Below are 20,386 nucleotides of genomic sequence, written 5' to 3'. Positions count from 1 at the left end.
CTGCCTATTTTTCTAGATAATATTTTTTAATGCACACTGGAACACACAAATGAATATAGCTAAAACTGGAAAACAAGGATAACCAGATTGCAGATTCCATTTTTTTTCCAAGGTGGTAAAATACAGATCGTGGTAATGCGTATTAATGCTTTCTTTATAGATTCACTGGTAAGTTTTACTATAAATAGTTCAATTAATATTTTACAGGAGATAATAGTATTTACTGCATTGACATCTGTTGGCTAATCATTCATTTCAAAGACTAAATAGACAAAATGATTAAAGGGCAGAGGGCAGAATAAAGACCAAGAAGAGGAAAAATTATTGAAAAGAAAGTGGAGAACATTTGCCTAGTAGCAGCAAAAACTAGGGAACTATAGAGACAAATAGTAAGTAGACTTAGAGGTCCTGAGTTGTACAGCACTAAGCTCAGAACACAGCTACTTTGACTATTTTTACAAATTCTTTGGAAATTATATCTATATATCATAACTTAAAAGTATTCCTAGTATTCCAGTCCTGGGAACTTAGTTCTGAAAAATAAATCGAAATATGGATAAAATACTAAACCTTTGAAAACATAAATGTATTAAGTAAGTTATGGAAAATTCATATGAGTAAAAATACATATAGCCACGGGAAGTTGTTATTTTAATATTCCTCAGTTAAAAGATGATTTTTATGGCATAAATTTTAAAATAGACTATAAATTAAGTGATTCATAGAGAAAGAAAAAGGAATTTTTCCTAGTGGTTAGGAATGCAAAGGTAGAATATAATCAATTGTATGGAAAACTCTGTCATAATAAAAATACTCAGAAAAAATGGAAATAGAAGGGAACTTCTTACATATAATAATGAAATTTCTTTAAAACATGATGAACATTATACTCAATTATGAAAAACGGAAAACTTTCTCACTAAGATCAGAAATAAGACAAGGATGCTTACTTCCAAGGATTCTATTAAATGAAGTACAGGAAGTATAATCAGGAAAATTGGTCAAGAAAGAAACATACAGGCATCAAAGTTTTAAACAAAGAAATATGCACAAATAATCTCTACATATGACATGCTCTTACATAGAAACTATCATAAAGCATACAGAAAGAAAAACTATTGGCGCTAACAAAAGAATTCAGCAAAATTTCAGTATTCAAAATTGACAACTGAAAATCAGTGATGATTTACAGATATCAGTAATAAAAATTAACAAAGCAAATCCATATTCAACAGCTTTACCTAAATAAGATATTTAGGAAAATGCAATCAAGGATATTAAAGACAAGGGTGTCAGAAACCACAAAACACTTCTGATAGAAATTTCAAAATAACTAAGAATCAATAGAAAAACATATTTGAAAGTCAGATAACACTGATTTTAAGATAGGAAAACCCCAAAATGATCTCCAAATTCTATGCAATCCCTATCAAAATTCAATGGCCTTTTTTATATCAATGGAACAGTAGATCCTAAAACTCCTGTGGAAATGAGAAGAGTCCAATAGTCAAGTAATCTTGAGAAAGAATACATGTGAAAGACTCAATTTTTTCCATTTTTAAACCTTGCCAAAAAGCTATAGCAATTAGGGATATATTAATGTAAAGATAATTGCATAGGTAAATGGAATATAATTAAGAACCCAGAAATACACTAATATATAGTCAATTGAATTTTGAATTTTGACAAGCTTGCCTATAATACTCCATGGGAAACCAAATTCTTTTCAACAAATACTTCTAGAAAACTAGATATCTACATGCAAAGACACAAAATTGAACATCTATCCCATACCATATGCAAAAATGTACTCAAAATGAATCAAAGATGTAAATTTAGAAGATGGATCTCTTAGAAGAAAATAATGGAGTAAATCTTGCTTAGCATATATTTGGAACAAGCAACAAAAGAAATATATTTAGGTACAACAATATTAAAATTGTTGGGGGAGGGGGAGTGGGGGGGAAATGAGGTAGGAAGTAACAAATTTGACAAGAAATATAATCACTACCTTACATATGTAACTGCAACCCCTCCATACATCACGATGACAATAAAATTAAATCTAAGAAAATTAAAATTTTATGCATCATTGTATACTAGCAGAAAAGTAAAAAAACAAAAAAAACCACCTCAGAATGAGACAACCATATATCCAGTAAGGATCTTTTATCCAGATTATGTAAAACAAAACATCCTTACAACTCAACATAAAGATTTTAAAAAATAAATAAAGCTGGGAAATAGGCTTGATAGACCTTTCTCCGAAAGAAATACATGAATTATAAATGGTCAACAGGCACTTGAAAAGATGCTCAGCATTAGTGAACATTAAGGAAATACAAATTAAAAACACTTAAGGAGTCACCACTTTATATTCACTGCGTTGGTTACAGTTTTAAAAACAGAAAATTAATGTTGCAAATAGATGAAGAAATCAGAATATTTGCGCATTGCTTTTGAAAATGTGAAATTGTTCAGCCATTGTTCAGAAAACAATTGGTGGCTTCTCACACAGGTTCAACATAAAATGACCATGTTCATTAGTAATTTCACTCATATTCCCAAATAAGTTGAGTGTTCAAAAAATAACTGAAAATTCATAGCAGCACTATTCACAATAGAATTTGGTATATATCCTGTAATTGTGGTATAAACAAATTTGCAGTACCCCTACAATGACTTTAAAATTACTGATACAGGCTACAACAGCAAAGAACCTTCAAATATTGCTCTAAATCAAAGAAGTTGGAAAGGAAGGCTGCATTGTGTTTGGTGCTATTTATGGAAAAACAGGATTTTGAAAAGAAGCAAATTCATACAGATAGAAAGCAGGTTAGTCATTGCTTCCAGCTTGGGAGGAGCTGCCTAATGGATACAAGTTTTCTTTTTGGGGTGCTAAAATGTTCTAGAACTTCACAGTATCAGTGTTGATAATTACATAACTGTAGGACTGCTTTGATTTGATCTCAAGCCTCTACATATTGGCTAGCATACCTTTGGAAAGCCATTCTGTGTTCTAGTTTCCTTGTCCGTTGGGTTTTGTTTTTTTTTTCTTTTGAGCTTGAACTGGGGGCCAAAGCACTGTGCTTGAGATCTTTTGCTCAACCACTTTAAGCCACAGCTTCATTTCCCGGTTTTTTTTAGTGGTTAATTGGAGATAAGAGTCCCTGGGCGGGGGTGGGGGAGTGGGGGGGGTTGGCTGGGAATATGGCCTAGTAGCAAGAGTGCTTACCTCATATACATGAAGCCCTGGGTTCAATTCCCCAACACCACATATATAGAAAATGGCCAGTGGCGCTGTGGCTCAAGTTGTAGAGTGCTAGCCTTGAGCAAAAAGAAGCCAGGGACAGTGCTCAGGCCCTGAGTCCAAGGCCCAGAAATGGCAAAAAAAAAAAAAAAAAAAAAAGTCCCTCGGGACTTTTCTGCCCTGGCTGGCTTTGAACCATGATCCCCAGATCTCAGAACCCCTGGGTAGCTAGGATTACAGTTATGAGCACCAGGCTTTCTGTTGAGCCTTTAAAAGCACTACCTCATTTAGGTAAGTGAGAGGAATGGCAGCACATGGCAATAATGACTATCGTTACTAAACAAGGTACTAATTTTGTTTAAAATATATTACATGGCAGGGAGGAAAGAGGCAAAACCAAGCAAGGAATGACATTGACCAGGATGCATTGTACTCATAACCTGACTTAGTAAATTATAACTCCTTTGTACAACTACTTAGTAGTATTAATAATTAATTTGAAAATTCACCTGTCAGTTACACGAAGTTGTTTGAGGTGCAATAATGCACAATGGTGTGGTTAAGTCTTCCTTTTGCTCCATACTTACTTGTGGTTCCCAGTGGTTATAAACAGGAATACAGAAATACTTGTTTGAAAGCAAGAATTAGGTAAGTGTCAAAACTAATAGCCACTTGTATTACATATTGGAAATGCAATCAAGTGTAATTAAGTTAGCACATCAAAATAAAATCTTCATTAAATAAATTGTTTTGATATTTTTGCTACCTCCACATCTCACCTCAGGAAATTTTGCCTAATGTATCTTTCATCTTTAAGTGATGAACATATCCTTTATCTTGTCAGTACTGGAATTTTAACTCGGGGACTTGCTCTAGCTCTAGGCAGGCATTGCATGTAGCCATGCCCCAGTTTTTTGTGCTCTCCATTATTTTTCTGACAGGGTCTCACTTTTTGCCTAGGCTCCTGGCCTGTGATCTTCCTAGTTATGTTTTCCTCCAAAACTGGAATGACAGGCACATGCCACCACACAATGATTTTTCTCTTGAGATCAGGTGTCTCACAAATTCATTTTTTACTTGTTTGTTTGTAGGTGTTTTGGGGTTTTTTTTTTGTTGTTTCTGTGGGGTAAGTTGTATTTTTCTTTTTGCCAGGGTTGTGCTAGAACCACAGTCTTCTTGATCTCAGCCCTCCATGTGTTAAGGTTACAGGCATGAGCCCCTGTACCTGGTACAAACATACTCTTTAATACCACTTCTGTTGTCAGTGAACTCACAGGATAACTTCCCACTTGCACTAGACTATGAAAACAATTTTGTTTTTCATTCTAGGGCAAGACAAACAAGTATACCACTTACAAACATTCACCTTTAACACAGACTCCCAAACTCACTAGATTACTTGAAGCCAGCTAATATTTATGAATCGCTGAAAGATTAATTACACACGCTGCTGTGTGAAGACATTGACATGTTATAAGAAGGACATAAAAAGTGAAGAAACTGTAGAAACAGTCATAAACAAAAATATTTATTGAATGCTCGAAGAGTGAGATCATAAATGTTTCAGATATTTCGATGGAAAACCATCAGTGAAGGTGAGAAGGACTAGAGACATTTTCATGGAATCCTAGATCATAAGACAAATGGAAGGACAATGTGAAAGGCATGTATTCTATGTTCAGGGATTTACTTTGCCTGGAACAAACATGTGAATGATGCCATCAACTGAAAGACACAAAGACATCATATGAGATTCATCTCAGAAAAGACCTTGTACCCCATCCCCCAAACTGGATAAGGTTGTACAGTGAGGGCAAGAAATGGAGTATGTGCAGGTCTTACTTTATGATGTCTATTACTTTGTAAACTAGGAGAGCCTGTATATTTTTATGATTACATTTGTAAATATACCCAGAGGCTCTTAAAGCTACAGGAACATTTCAATTAAATGAAAATACTTTGACCTCTTTGAATGTGCAGCTCTATATAAATCCAGGATATTGATATTCTTATTATTGTGGATAAATGGAATGTGTGAGTAAAGCTAGCTGAGCAGCAGAATGGCTTCCCAGAGATTCATAAAAAGAGTCCATCCAGCCCCATGGTATCTGCAGAAAATCCAGTGTAGAAGCTGATTGCAAAGCCAGAGCCTCGAGACTTCCACGTGGGGACAGAACTCTAGAAAAGGAGCTATTTCTTTCCCCCATCAACACTGCCTGCTTGGGAGCAGCAACTCAGCTGACCTATTTTTTTAAGTGCTGTCATCAAGGATGAGTAAATCTATACATGAGACATAGATTATAAACTAAAGGAAAAAGCCAATGGTAATATCACAGGAAAACAACGTACATTTTATACCAACCTACTCAATTACGTGGGTTCCAATAAAACTTAACTAAAGGTAAATTTACTTTAATACACACACCTATTGTATTGTATTTGGAGTGGAATTATATAAGCAGAATTACACAGTGCTACTTCCTTGGAATGCCTGGGGTGGGGGGATGAGGAGTTGAGATGGTGTCTCAAACTCATGATCTGCCTGCATCAGCCTCCCAAGGACTGGATAACACATGTACACCACCAGACTCGGCATGCACAGCACTTCTGCTGCCACCTTCTCCTCCTACTGCCACCTTCTCCTCCTCCTGCCACCTCTTCCTCCTCCTCCTCCTCCTCCTCCTCCTCCTCCTCCTCCTCCTCCTCCTCCTCCTCCTCCTCCTCCTCCTCCTCCTCTTCCTACTTCTCCTTCTCCACCTCTTCCTACTTCTCCTTCTCCTCCTCCTCCTCCCTCCTCCTTCCTCCTCCTCCACCTCCTCTTCCTACTTCTCCTTCTCCACCTCTTCCTACTTCTCCTTCTCCTTCTCCTCCTCCTCCTCCTCCTCCTCCTCCTCCTCCTCCCTCCTCCTTTCTCCTCCACCTCCTCCTCTTCCTCCTTTCCTCCTTTTTCTTCTCCTTCTCTTCCTCTTCTTCCTCCTCCTCCTCCTCTTCCACCTCCTCTTCCTACTTCTCCTTCTCCACCTCTTCCTCCTCCTCCCTCTCCTCCTCCTCCTCCCTCCTCCTTCCTCCTCCTCCTCCTCTTTCTAGTTCTCCTTCTCCACCTCTTCCCACTTCTCCTTCTCCTTCTCCTCCTCCTCCTCCCTCCTCCTTCCTCCTCCTCCACCTCCTCCTCTTCCTCCTTTCCTACTTTTTCTTCTCTTCCTCTTCCTCTTCCTCCTCCTCCTCCTCCTCTTCCACCCCCTCCTCCTCCTCCTCCTCTTCCTCCTCCTCCTCCTTTTCCAGCTTATTAATTGGAGAATAATTAATCATTGCCATTCTCTATCCAAGTCCTGGAAATGCCAGGCATTGTTATATTTTCTTTGTTTTTCCATACTTCCACTCAACATAAAACGTCTCTGAAGTTCAGGTTGTCTGTTAAAATGTGGTCATGTTAAAATTGCTTCCACATGGTTATGAGATTTGGAAATGCTAAGATACACATGTGGGAAAGTCAACAATGGGTTCTGTTTTTTGTTTTGTTTTTCATTTGCAACTCGGCCACCCTCCTTGGTGTGCTAATGTTGATGTCCCATTCTCAGGTTGACAAGGTTTCCCTTGGGGGTGATATGGGACTGTGTAAGGTTGTCCAGGAAGGACCCTGTTATCAGGTCATTGGTTTTGCTGTTGAGCGTGGTCTCAGAGTCATCAGGAATCATTTGGGGTGCTTGGTTAACCAGACACATCCAGAAGTGGTCATGGTATTGTCACCTGACACTTTTCTAGACAGCATGTCCTTCACTTGGGTTCTATTTTAACAAAAAAATGTCTTTCAATTTCTCTTCTTAAATGTCTATGTAAGTGCCAAAAGTCAATAGCTCACCTATGTGCTCACACCCTCACATCTGTTAGTGTGTATATACTACACAAGTACACAGCATGGACTTCTTAGTTTACCAGTAGTATTACTTGTGATTGGTTGGTATTATTATAGAGGAAGTGTCTCATTCATTCATGAACTTGAGTATGAAAGCATTGATTCTCATGAAATTATTCTCGTGAAATCATTTATTCTCATCCTTTAATGTCCACACAGCAAGCAGAGCGTCCACAAAGTACAGAATTTGTTGAACAGAAGCATTCTCTATACTGCTTTAATATACCATGGGACTAAGATCGAATATTTTTTTAAAAACATTATTTTTAAGGCAAATTACACCAGAGAGACTGGTAAAAGTCACTGCAGTCATCCAACTAATGATAAGTGATTTAAACATAGTGTTTTCTTTAGCCATTTTAAAAAGACTTCATTGTTCCCATGAATTAATTCAAACAGAAGCTGCCTTTGGGAACAATAGCAAAAACAGAATTCATGTTTGATTGATTCATGAATTACCACTCATTACAATGGATAACATTAGAAAGAATATTAAAACAGAATCAGCAACATCATTTCACGTCTGAACTTTCTCAGATTGTCTCAGGTAAAAGCCTTGTTTTGTCAGATTTTTCACATGTATGACCAAAACTGTAGATACTATGAAAAACCACAATCTTATTCTATACAAGTATGTATAGATGCATATTATGCTGACAAAACAATAATTCTGCCTTCCTTGGGAGGGAATTATTAGCTAAAGGGAAGTGGTGTATTTCTTAAACTTTGAAGCACATAGACATTATTTTCTTAAAATTATAATTTAAGAGCTGGGAATATGGCCTACTGGTAAAGTGCTTGCCTCGTATACATGAAGCCCTGGGTTCGATTCCTTAGCACCACATATATAGAAAAACCCAAAAGTGGCGCTGTGGCTCAAGTGGTAGATTGCTGCTAGCCTTGAGCAAAAAGAAGCCAGGGACAGTGCTTAGGCCCTGAGTTCAAGCGCCAGGACTGGCAAAAACAAAACAAAACAAAACAAAAAATTATAATTAAATAAGTCATTACAACAACTTTATGGACAGACTGAACATGTTCGGCATTCTTGCTTTGACAGACTGAATTTCACTTTGTCAGTCCTCCAGGAGCTCCTGTGCTCCAGGAGGTGGGGACAGCCTGTTGACCTTTAGCACCATCTCATGTTTTATTTCCAGCCCTTCATCCTTACATGTTCCATCTGAAAAACCTCTAGCAATATTTAATTGCACTTCTGAAAAGCCTCCTCAGGATTCCTACACACGGGCCAGTCACTTTCCCATCCAAAAAAAAGCCTTTTGAAATGTAGTGAGGAATGTTGGGGGAAATCTCACCAAGTGCTTTCATTTGTGTACATCATTTCTCCAGGGCACCACTTTTCACCTGAATGTGCCGAGTCATGCAAAATAGCTGGCATTTGTTTTGCTTTATAGGTTTGTGAAATGCCTAAATTTAGTTTAAAATTTTAAGTAAATAAATGATCTAACACACACACACACACATACACACACACACATCTTAATAACAGTCATTACCACCTGTTACCTGTTTAGTGCCAACATTTGTAAATTAATAAATATAGTGTCTACCTGAGAACTGAATGTTGAGTTATTTTATTGATTTATTTTTTCTTTGTGGTATTGAGATTTGAACCAAGGGCCTCTTTCTTCCTAGGCAGACACTTTTACCCCTGAACCACACCTGCAGTTCTCTTTTTGTATTGGATACTTCTGAGGTCATGTCTCATTTTCAGCCTAAATGTGTGCAGTTATTTGCCTATGTTCTGTTTCGCTTTATAACTGGAATGACTAACACATGCCACCATACCCAGCTTTGTCTGTTGAGACAGTGTCTCATGAACTTTTCCTGGACGTTCCTGGAACTGTGAACTTTACAATCTCAGCCACAGGCATAGCTAGGGACGGTGATGAGCCAGTGGGACCCAGGAGAATGTTGTGTTCTTTATATGGAAAATGTCTTCTACTTTGGAGAAATGTTTTTGTAGAGACGGTAGATACAGATGATAGGCAGATAGCTATCTCTTATAGCTATCTTTTGTGTATACAAGATTACATCTATATGAGATATATACTATCTTTATTTTGGGAAAATGTGTGTTGGAGTGTTTGCAAGCGAAACATCATGATTTGTACAGATGATATGGAAACAGTTTAGAAAAAACGAAGTGTTTATAAACAGATACGGCAAATGTGGCCAAATATTAATACTTGGTAAGTCTAGGTAAAAATGATACAGATTCCCACCATTCTGTTCTTTCTATTTCTCTGTAGGCTTGAATTTTTTCCAAATAAGATGTTGAGGGAGGAAGAAAATATATAAATTATAGATGGAAAACATGTAGCTATTGATTACTACTGCCTGTATAACAACCAGGTCTGGCTCTTTAGGGAAATGTGAAAGTAGTTCTGCCCTAGTGAGGAATCCCAGCAAGCTGGGGACCATTGCAAGCATGAGACACCATTACAATTTGATGTTCTGACCTGGCTTGAAATGAAATATTTAAGCATTAACACCTAGAGTCACTGGCACAGAGAGGAAGATGATGTTTATAGGTACCACCCATAAACCTCAAAGCAACATCTTTAGCCATAGCTTTCAAACTGAGAACAATTCTTCCCACCCATGTGCTCACAGAGTTTTGAGATTGCCAGGGGAAAGAGAACATGGACTACTTTCAACATCCATGTGTATCTGTAGTTTATACTGTTGATGATGTTCTTGTATCACTTTCTTGGATTGTATTTACACTATCTCTGTATTCTTATCTGAGTATATTGGAAACCGTGTATACTGGTATTAGAATTAGGAAATTGAGAGGAAATACCAAAATTGAGAGACAAAGGGTAAATTAAGAGAAACAACAACAAAAGCAATACTTGCAAAACTGTATGGTGTAAGCGAACTGAACACCTCAGGGGGGAAAGGGGGAGGGGGGAGGGGGGTATGAGGGACAAGGTAACAAACAGTACAAGAAATGTATCCAATGCCTAACGTATGAAACTGTAACCTCTCTGTACATCAGTTTTATAATAAAAACTTAAAAAATAAAATATAATAAAAAAAGAGAACATGGACTATGCTAAGGCTGGAACAGGGGCTAAAGAGACCAAGGATGACCATGTGCAAGAATGAACACAGACTGAGAGAGGAGCTCTGTTTCCTACCATGTGCCACTTTCAACAGGAGAGCTGGAAACTAGCAAATAATTTTGTATAATACATGGTAGGTAGGCAGATCTTCTGCAGAAGATATGTACTATTCAGTCCTTAGAGATGATGCATTGCCAAGCTAATGCACATGCATTTGCAGCAAAAGGGAAAAAAAACAAACAAAACTAAGACATAGAACAGAGCACAGACTGGACCCAAACCATCCTCTTCAACATCAGGAATTAAGGATTTCCCCTTATTGCCTTAAGCAATACAATTTAGTGTGTGTTTAGTACAAGTGCCTAGAGAAAAATGATGGTTTTTCCTTACAGAGAACACATTTATTCTTGTCAACAAATCCTGTGGCCATTCGCATAAAGTTCTGAAATGAGGCTCTTTTCTAAATACTGTTACAATGGGCTACTTGGACTCAATGAACCCCATATCATTGTTAAGTCCGTAATCTTCTAGGCAAACAAAGGGCTCTGAAGCTTCCCTCACAGGATCTGACCTCTACAGCCTTATTTCTGTCCATGTACAGAAATGTACTTGTACAATGCCAGAGTACAGAAACTTTATAAAGATTGGGAAGTAAGATTAGGCTTAGGAGAAACCAAAGAGGATTCTACCAAGAACCACAACAAAATGTTTTGGTGGCTTGTTGGAAGATCTTCATGACTGAAAATAGGATGTAAGTGACTATGAAGAGTGACATAATCACACACACACACACACACACACACACACACACACACACACACACACAAAGAGAGAGTTTATATGGGAAACTGTGTTTAGGCTAGGAAAAGTCTGATTGCAACAACAACAGTAGAATTGTGTTTCCTGCAATAAGAAGCTCTTCCAAGCTGACCTTTCCCTCACAGTCATCAACCTCCTCATCTTCCTCTATCACTAAAATAAGAAAACAGAAGCATCAGCCTACATCAAATTCTAAAAGGCCTTAGGCAGATCGCATTGGTTTTGCATCAAATTTATTGCTGAATTTCACTGGCTTCTCCTGATCTGCTTTATTGCTGATTTTAATCTTGTTTGTTTTAGGCTTCTAAGCCTCACTGCAAAATGCCTAATATACTCTTTGTAGCTAGAGACTGTATAAATAAAATACATCATATTCCCATTATAATCACACTATATCATCCACATTTATGCAGCACCCATAGGTGGCCTATATTTTTTTAATTATCCCCCCCCCAAAACTCTAAATTAATACAATGAATTTAGAAACCCCAACACCTCTCGTCAGAGCAACTAATTGAATACTCCATTATGGTAATAAACCATTTTTCATGGTAAGTGCTCATTCCCAGAGGCTTTGCTCTGTGCACTAAGTCTATAAGGCAATAGTTCTGGAAGGGAATTGTGTGCTGTGAGAGGAGGTAAGAACGCTTTGTTATTTTGCCTTCTGTCTTAAACTATTTTCACTCCAACAAACCCGTCCAATACTCTATGGTAAAAAAAAAAAAATTAAAGCTCCATTTTTTTTCTTACTTAGAAGACAACATCTTTCCATAGCAACCTGATAGTTCAGGGATAATGAGATAAAACCTGTCTTAGGGCTGCAATGAGTACTCCTAGTTTTAAATCCAGGCATTTTCTAAACATCCCTGATCCAGGTGACATTGTAAGTCCATGTCAGGGACGAAGTCTGGTGGATCTCAGATCTTTGCCTTGCTTTGCCTATGATGGCCACTTATTCAATAACCAGGCAAGAAGTGATGAGTCCCCTTGTGTGGTCCAACTGAAGGACAGGCAAGGAACCACCGAAGAGAGACCCACCTCCGAACCAACCTAGATTTATAGTAACAGCCTCCAAAGCTGCAGATATACTCAAAGGTTGAACATTAAATGCACCTTGGGGCCTGGGGGATTCAGCTCAGGGAGAGAGTACTTATCTAGCATGTGGGAGGTCCTGGATTTGATACCCAGCACCTCTCTCTCTCTCTCTCTCTCTCTCTCTCTCTCTCTCTCTCTCTCTCTCTCTCTCTCTCTCTCTCTCTCAATGAAACTTGGATACTAAAGGGGTTGAGATCTGAGGGTCATGGTTTGAAGCCCCTTCCAAGGCAGAAAAGTCCAGGGAATTCTTCATCTCCAGTTAACCAGTGAAAACCTGGAAGTGAAGGAGTGGCAACCTTGAGTGAAAAAGTTAACCAGAGTTCAAGCCTCTAAATGTGTGTGTGTGTGTGTGTGTGTGTGTGAGTGTGTGTGTGTGTGTGTGCCCGCGCACGCGCACATTTAAGGGAAAAGCTGAGGTTCAGAGATATAGTCCACCATGGTGAAACAAGATCATTGTTCATTTACCATAAGATACTATAAAAAGAAAAAGGAAAAGATAATATTGTGGTGTGAAGCATTGGGTTTATTTTAGTCAGACTCTTTTGGTCTCCTGAACTGTCTCTATCTTTTCTGCCTTGCAGCCACATAGACATGTAGTTAACCTCCTCTGTCCCCATTTTGACAATCATCCTCTTGGTTTATGTCCTTCCCACAAACCTGTCTCCTTCTCTCTGTTTTCTTATCCTGCCCCTGAGGTTTAATTTTGTTTAGGAGTCTTCTCAAAACAAGCAGAAAGTAAATGAGAACTGTCAACTTACTGCAAGCAGGGCCAGGTAGAGTTAAAGGAACAGTGAACATAGGAAGCAAAAGAGAAGAGGAAAAAAATGTGTTTTATTTGTCTCTTTGTCATATATCACAGAATACTGGACCTGCTGTGTCTATGATATTTACTGTGGAAACAGGTTTTGTATAAATTGGATAAGCCACTTGACCTCATTTTTTTTCAGTAGTAAATAAAAATAATCTCAACCTAGAACTGCAGGTAGGTTCCATGGAGAAAAGGGTAGGAAAGTACTTTTTAAAAGGATAAGGGTTATGATTACAGGAATTCGTTTCTTGTTGCAATACTATAATCAGTACAGGCTTTGAGGTCATTACAGGAAAAGCTGTCAATATACTCTTTCCCCAAATCCTAAATTTAACTGCTGGTCTAAGGTATTGTAGCAGTGATAAGAAAGCTTAGTCAAAGTTCTAGGACCTTTCAGTTTCCTTGCGTTGTTCTCTTGAGGAGAACAGGGATAGTCAGGAAGAAACAGTGATATTCTCTTTTTAAAGCTGTATTTGAGACTCCACGAAAGTACAATGTTTCCGAGGGCTGAAAAGAAATATTCTGGAGCTAAACACCAGGGAACTTTTATCAAAACACAAAAAGAAAGTGACAAATTGCCTTACAATATGCAGAGAAAAACGCATTTGAATGATCATCTTAAAACACCTTTTTTTTGAAGGAGAGAGAATAACACATTTATAGATGTCAAGATGTCAAGTCAGAGGGTGAATGATGACGCCCTCCTCCTCCTCCTCCTCCTCCTCCTCCTCCTCCTCCTCCTCCTCCTCCTCCTCCTTCATCTCCTCCTTCTCCTTCTATTAAATCTTCCCAGAAAAGGAAACTTCAGAGACCCCAAAGATGCCTAGGAAGTTTCCTTCTTTATCTCAGTGGCTCTTTTAGATTTTCACTTTAACAAAGCACCACAATGGTAATGGTTACAGTCATCAGCCATGGTGGGTCTCTGCTGCTATACGTTTACTTATTTTTATTTTAAAATATCTTTCTTCAGCTGGGCACCTGTGACTCATGCCTGTAATCCTAGCTACTCAAGAGGCTGAGATCTGGGGATTGTGGTTTAAAGTCAGCATGGGCAAAAAAGTCCATGAGATTCTTATCTCTAACCACCAAAAAGTGGAGGTATGGCTCAAGTGGTAGATTACCAGCCTTGAGAGAAAAGGCTAAGGGACAGAACCCAGGGTGTGAGTTCAAGCCCTAGTAAGAACAAACATGCATGCACATATTCACATCACACACACACACACACACACACACACACACACACACACACACACACACACACACACCATCCTCTTGTGGTCTCCTGTTTGCAACATTACTGATGGATCTGTATTGGCTACTTACTTATGTTCTTAGATCCCTTGCATTTTCATCTGGATTTATATAGTGACTCCCTACCTCTGATGAGCCCTTGTTGGAGACTCTCCACTTAACACCATTTGTCAGTATGGTTGCCAGTAAAGAATAAGATCATGGATGTCTAAGGAGTTGGAGATTGAGTAAAATGATCCATCCATATTCTTCCATACATGGAAGAATAAAACATCAACTTCTTTTTAAATGAAAAGAGGTAAGCTTTCTCATTTAGCATACGAACTGACACTACCACTCCACACTTGTTCTACACAATCATTTGTCAGCAGTGATGTGCCCAGTGTCCTAGAAAGAGTGGATTCCATGGTGAGCTGGCCTGGACAAGGGTCCCATTCTCATTCTTCCTAGAAATAGAATTCTTTAATGATGTTGCAATTTGCACGTAAACAGTTACATGGTTTTGCAGATTATGTTATTTACTTTTAATCCACAAAATGAAGAAGTCCCTTCAAGATAGTCTTGTGGAGAGATTTTGAAGTGAGCTGAATTTTAATAATAAGAGCATAAGGAGACAAGACGTTGGCAGAGTTGATAGTTTTTTACTCCTGGAACTCAATTTCAGCCCACTTACAGGTAAAGACACTGATGGTCTAATATAAAGGGCATGTTCCTCTTGGGTTAAAAGAGTATGTTTCCACTGACAAGAAAAATAAAGGAAATCTTGTTTTAAAGTATTATTTTTCCTTGATGTCTATAACTTCAATTACTCAGGAAGCAGAGATGAGGAAGACTGAGGCTTGAGGCTACCTTAAGCAAAGGTTAGCAAGATCCATCTCAAATCAATAAGCTGTGCATGGTGGTATGCACCTGTTATCATAACTACATGAGATGTAAATAAATAGGAGGATCTCAGACTAGGCAAAATCATGAGACCCTATCTAAAAGTTGGCTAAGGCAAAAAGGGCTGGGAACATGGCTCAAGTGGTAGAGAACCTGCTTAGCAAATGTGAGGCCCTGAGTTCAAACCAGGACCACCAAAAATATAACTCAGTAATTATATATAATTATATGAAATATAGGCACATATGCATATATGCACATATATAGCTAAATTAGTGAGAGAACATCACATAAAAGTAACTACAAATATTTTGCAATTTGTAAGCTCAAAGAATAATTATTCATAAGTCTGTTCAACTAAACAATTTAGTAGTCTTTAGGTGAAAACCAGTGGCCTGCTAGAACTAGCTTTCGTAATTTCATGAGCACTTGCCTGGCATGTACAATCCCCAATCCTGCTAAACAAACAAACAAACAAGAGTTGTATAGACTCAGGAGATCTAATTGTGAAAGTTTTAGGAAAACTCAAAACTGTTAAACATGGCTATTACTAAATTTTTAAGTATAGAAATATAATTATATAACTTATGCTGTGTATAGTTGATGTTCAGCATTTCCTAATTGCTCTACTATTATCCATGCCCTTGAGGCTATTTACATGTATTTAATCTCTATTGGGTTTATTAGTTATTTGTTGGTGTATAAAAAATAAGCCATTAACCAGCTTAAAGGAAAGGACAGTAATTCTTTCCCATACTTTTAAAGTTAGGAACCTGAGAATGACTTAGCAGGGTGTCTTTGGCTTGGGATTTCCCATAAGGTGGCAGTCAGCTGGGTAACGTGGCCATCTCAAGACTTGCCTGGAGCTGGAGATTTTATTTCTAAGAACATTAACTCGTGTAGCTGTTGACTGGAGGCCCCAGTTTCTCCCCCAATGGGCTGCTCCAGCAAGTGGCTCCTAGCCTACCAGCTAATGTCTCCTAAGGTGAGTGATCTAAGACAGAAAGAAACCAAGACAGAAGCTTCAGTGTTTTTTCTATCTTAAACTTGTAGTTTCACACCATCATTTATGCCACCTTTTATTGGTTATACAAGCCAAGCCTGGAACAACATGGGAAGGAACTACACATCGTAAATGCCAGGATGGCATCTTAGAGGCTGCCAGGCACAGTGGAAAAGCCACTAAATGATGCACTAAATTATCATACAGCTGCTCAATGCCAGATCCAGTCACATCACAATGATTACCTGACCTTAGCTAGGATTAGATGTATTGACACTACAGAAATCAGAAAATGCACATACACAGAGGTAGACATATGTACCCGTGGCATATAGAAGCAGATATGTTCTAGAGTCCAGTTAGCTCCACTATGACATTACTATATATACCTGGCAGCTGGATCTACTGTAAGTTCAGTCTTAAGAATGTACAGAGGGCTGGGAATATGGCCTAGTGCTTGTCTCGTATACATGAAGCCCTGGGTTCGATTCCTCAGTACCACATATATAGAAAAAGCCAGAGGTGGCGCTGTGGCTCAAGTGGCAGAGTGCTAGCCTTGAGCAAAAAGAGGCCAGGGACAGTGCTCAGGCCCTGAATTCAAGCCCCATTACTGGAAAAAAAACAAAACTGTACAGAACCTCTGTGGAGGGACAGATGAGTGGGTCAGAAGATTAAGAAGTATATACTTTATGATTTGGGGAAGGGAAGTCACAGAAATGGTGAGAGAAAGGACAAAGCGTAATCAATGCAACAGTGATACAAGAAACTACGTTGGAAATGAACTTTACAACTTGGGGGGAGGGGAGTCAATGGGACAAGGAAAGCAAGACAAAGGACAAGAAATGTACTCATTTCTTTACTTATGGAATTGTAATCCCTCTGTATAATACCTTTACAATAAAAAAAAGGAAATGTATAATTTGGCTCTGTGTTGTCTTTGGTACTTCGAGTTTTACCAGAAATAATCCTTGAGATAAGCATTCACGCGTAAGCAGTGTATTTCTGAAGGGCACAAAACTTCTACAAGGTTGTAGGGAGGTGCAACAGGGGAGGTAAATCATGCAATAAAGGGTACTACTTGGGTGACAGAAACTGAATCTCATCAAGAAATTCTGGGAAATGATACAGAACACACAGAGCATAGTCATCATTTAAGACTTGCTCTCAGGCAATCAATAAAAATTGACCTTATATTTGGAAGCACATGATAAAAATGAGAGAACTAGAGCTTGCAAGGACTTGGGAAGCTGATGGGTAGCTGGAGTTTTATTTTTGAAATTCTGAAATTTCTTTCAAGAATTCTACACCATGAAGCATTGGCCATCAAGTAAGTTTAATGTGGTTGTCATCTGGCTTGTATTTGTAGCTTTCCAAGATTGAACTGCCTGTTGTGTTGGAAAATAAATTGCAGGGAAGGCAGTATAGGAACTATAGAGATTTGAATTTTCAATGAGGACAAAAGATAGTGGGAGCTCAGGGTTGGGTAGCAGCCACAAAAATGGAGAGAAGAATAGTGTTGTGAGGGTAACGTCAACAGTATTATAAAGAGTGAGTAAAGGAGGTAATCAATAGTGTTTCTTAGGCTTTTGACTTGAAAAACTGAGAAAATTGAAAGTGCTATTTCTAATTCTGGAAAGGCTGCAGAGGTGAGGTACTCATCTGGGGGTGAAAATATCACACATTCTGTTTTCTACATTTTATATTCAAGATGTCAGTTAGTCACACAAGTGAAGCTATTCAGTAGGCAGTGAAAGCTATAAATCCAAACTTTACAGAAGTCTGGCTTGAGGTATAAATTTAGGCCTTAATAACACTAATTTAGGTGTCAACTGGGAGATATTATTTAAAGCCAGGAGATTAGACTTTTAGTTTTAATTCTGTTGTGGAAAGGATTTCTATGCCTGTACCAGAAATCTTCTACTTGACTCCAGAGCCACTCTCTTCTTGCTACTGTACTTTCTGCGTAACGGGGGTTGACATGGCTCTTCAGTTCTGCATCCTGTCATTGAAGACTTTGCCTACTCCTGAAAAATGGATGTGAAGCTCTTCTGGGGGTGTTGCCCTCAAGATTAGATCATCTCTCCCTAGGTCCTATCTCCTAAAGTTTCTGCCATCTCCATCATGTTAGATTGGAACCAAACTATGATGAATTCTGTGGGATACATCACATCCAAACTATAGCAATGTGTATGTAGAGCCCTCAGTGACTTCTTTTATCATCTAGCTCTTATTAGAATTTCACCTGTGGGGAAATTTTATCTGCCTCACACTCAAGATAGGAGAGGAGAAGATGAGGCTGTCTGTGAGTTGTCACTATCCGGAGCCAATTCAATCAAAAGTGTTGCTACTCTCTTGGGGGTGATTTTCTCTCTTCTCTTTTCTCCTGTTTTCCCTTTCAGCCTGGGCTATGAGTGAATAGCATCTATTCTACAGTAACCCCTTGGTTACCTACACCCAAATTATACCTTCATGGATAGTTAATTTATTGGACATTCCATTTACCCTAAGTTAACTATGCTGTAGGTTTCCTCTTGAGACCCTGAATAAAACATCCCTCTCTTTTCCTCTTGAGAATCACCCCAATACAATGAGAACCATGAAAAATCCCATCATGTCACTTATAACCCCAAGCAACACTACATAAAGATGGAAATACAGCTAAAGAAATACAAATGGCTTGATAAAGTTTAGCGAAGCTAAGAATTAACAGTATCACACAATTTGGAAGGATAATAGCAGGAAGACAGTTTTAAAGCCTCTAAGCAATACTCATGTCCCCATTTCTACTTCAAATCCAAGACACTGACGCTCTTCTGTTTGTGCATAAGATGAGAGATTATTCTCTAGAGAAATTGAACTAGAGAGCATCTGATTTGGAGTGGGCAGCTCAAAAAGAAATATTTCTGGGAAAGAAAAAATATAATGGATCAATTTCCTAACACATTACGCAGAAAAGTCCCTATAGTGGCATTTTACATTTCTCTGATTGCATGACTACCTTAAGTATAGAATCAAAGACTATTAAGTACAAGAGACTGTGACTATATTTTTAATTACAGGTGAAACAAAAATGTGTTCAGGAAAATGAACAGAATGTATATATTCAGAATACTGAAGACAGACTTGACACAGTACTATGATAGGGAAAATAGTAGAGTATCTCTCACGAATATATGCACTTTATGGTTCAGTATTATACTTAAAATAATCAGTTCTGTATTGGCTCTGAGCTTCAGCACAAGTTGAGTAGCTTAGCTTTTGCTTGTCTCTGCTGTCAGTGAGGTTTGAATTGATCTAATGTTTCATTGCTTGTGCTGGATTGATGGCAGGTATCTTTTGCCAAGATTAAAGTGTTTTCTTCTTTTATTATTTCCACAGAAGATATACTTTTTATGACTAACAGACGGGAGTTAAATTCGAGAAGGTTTCTAAAGCATAGATTCATATCAATTTCCTAATTTGTTAGTGAGTAACATTATATAAAGAGATATTCTATGGTATGCATGGGACTAAGTCATATAATGTGGGATTGCACATTTACTTTATAATAAATCATTTAGAATGGTTACATTCATTTGTGGTCATGTTATGTCTTGTCCTATCTATGTGTGTATAAGTTGGGAGGCTTTACATCTTTTCCTATTCCTGGAAAAATTTACATAAGACAGGAATTATTTATGTCATGGGGTTTGTCAAAAATCGTCTGAGCCTGAGCCTGAGCCTTTTAAAGTATAGGTATTTGATTATCTGAAAAAATTACTTTTTTAAAAAGTATTCTCCTATTAAATTTTCTTCCTCTATGTCTCCTTAAGTCACTATGGTGGATTTATATATATTTTTGAAAACCACCTATTTAACCAATGTTTTCAAGCATACGGCTATAAAATGCTTATACTGTCACACTATTTTTCTTTTTTGAATTTCCCTTAAGGTTTATTGTCGGTTTTGTTTGTTTGTTTTTGTTTTTGTTTGTTTTTTTGCCAGTCCTGGGGCTTGAATTCAGGGCCTGTGATCTGTCCCTGAGCTTCTTTTCCTCAAGGCTGACATTCTACCATTTGAGCCACAGCATTACTTCCAGCTTTTTCTGTTTATGTGGTACTGAGGAGTCAAACACAGTGCTTCATGCGTGCTAGGCAAGCACTCTACCACTAAGCCATATTCCTAGCCCTATTGTCTTTCTTTTTTTCTCTTGTCTTTATAAGAATGCAAAAATGTGTTTATTTCATTGTTCTTTTAAAACAATTCATTTGTGTTTATATTGATCAAGTCTTCTATATTT

The sequence above is a fragment of the Perognathus longimembris genome, chromosome 2 (genome assembly GCF_023159225.1).
Source record: "Perognathus longimembris pacificus isolate PPM17 chromosome 2, ASM2315922v1, whole genome shotgun sequence".
NCBI lineage: Eukaryota > Metazoa > Chordata > Mammalia > Rodentia > Heteromyidae > Perognathus > Perognathus longimembris.
The sequence above is the reverse complement of the archived record's forward strand: the minus strand, read 5'-3'. Positions refer to the sequence as shown.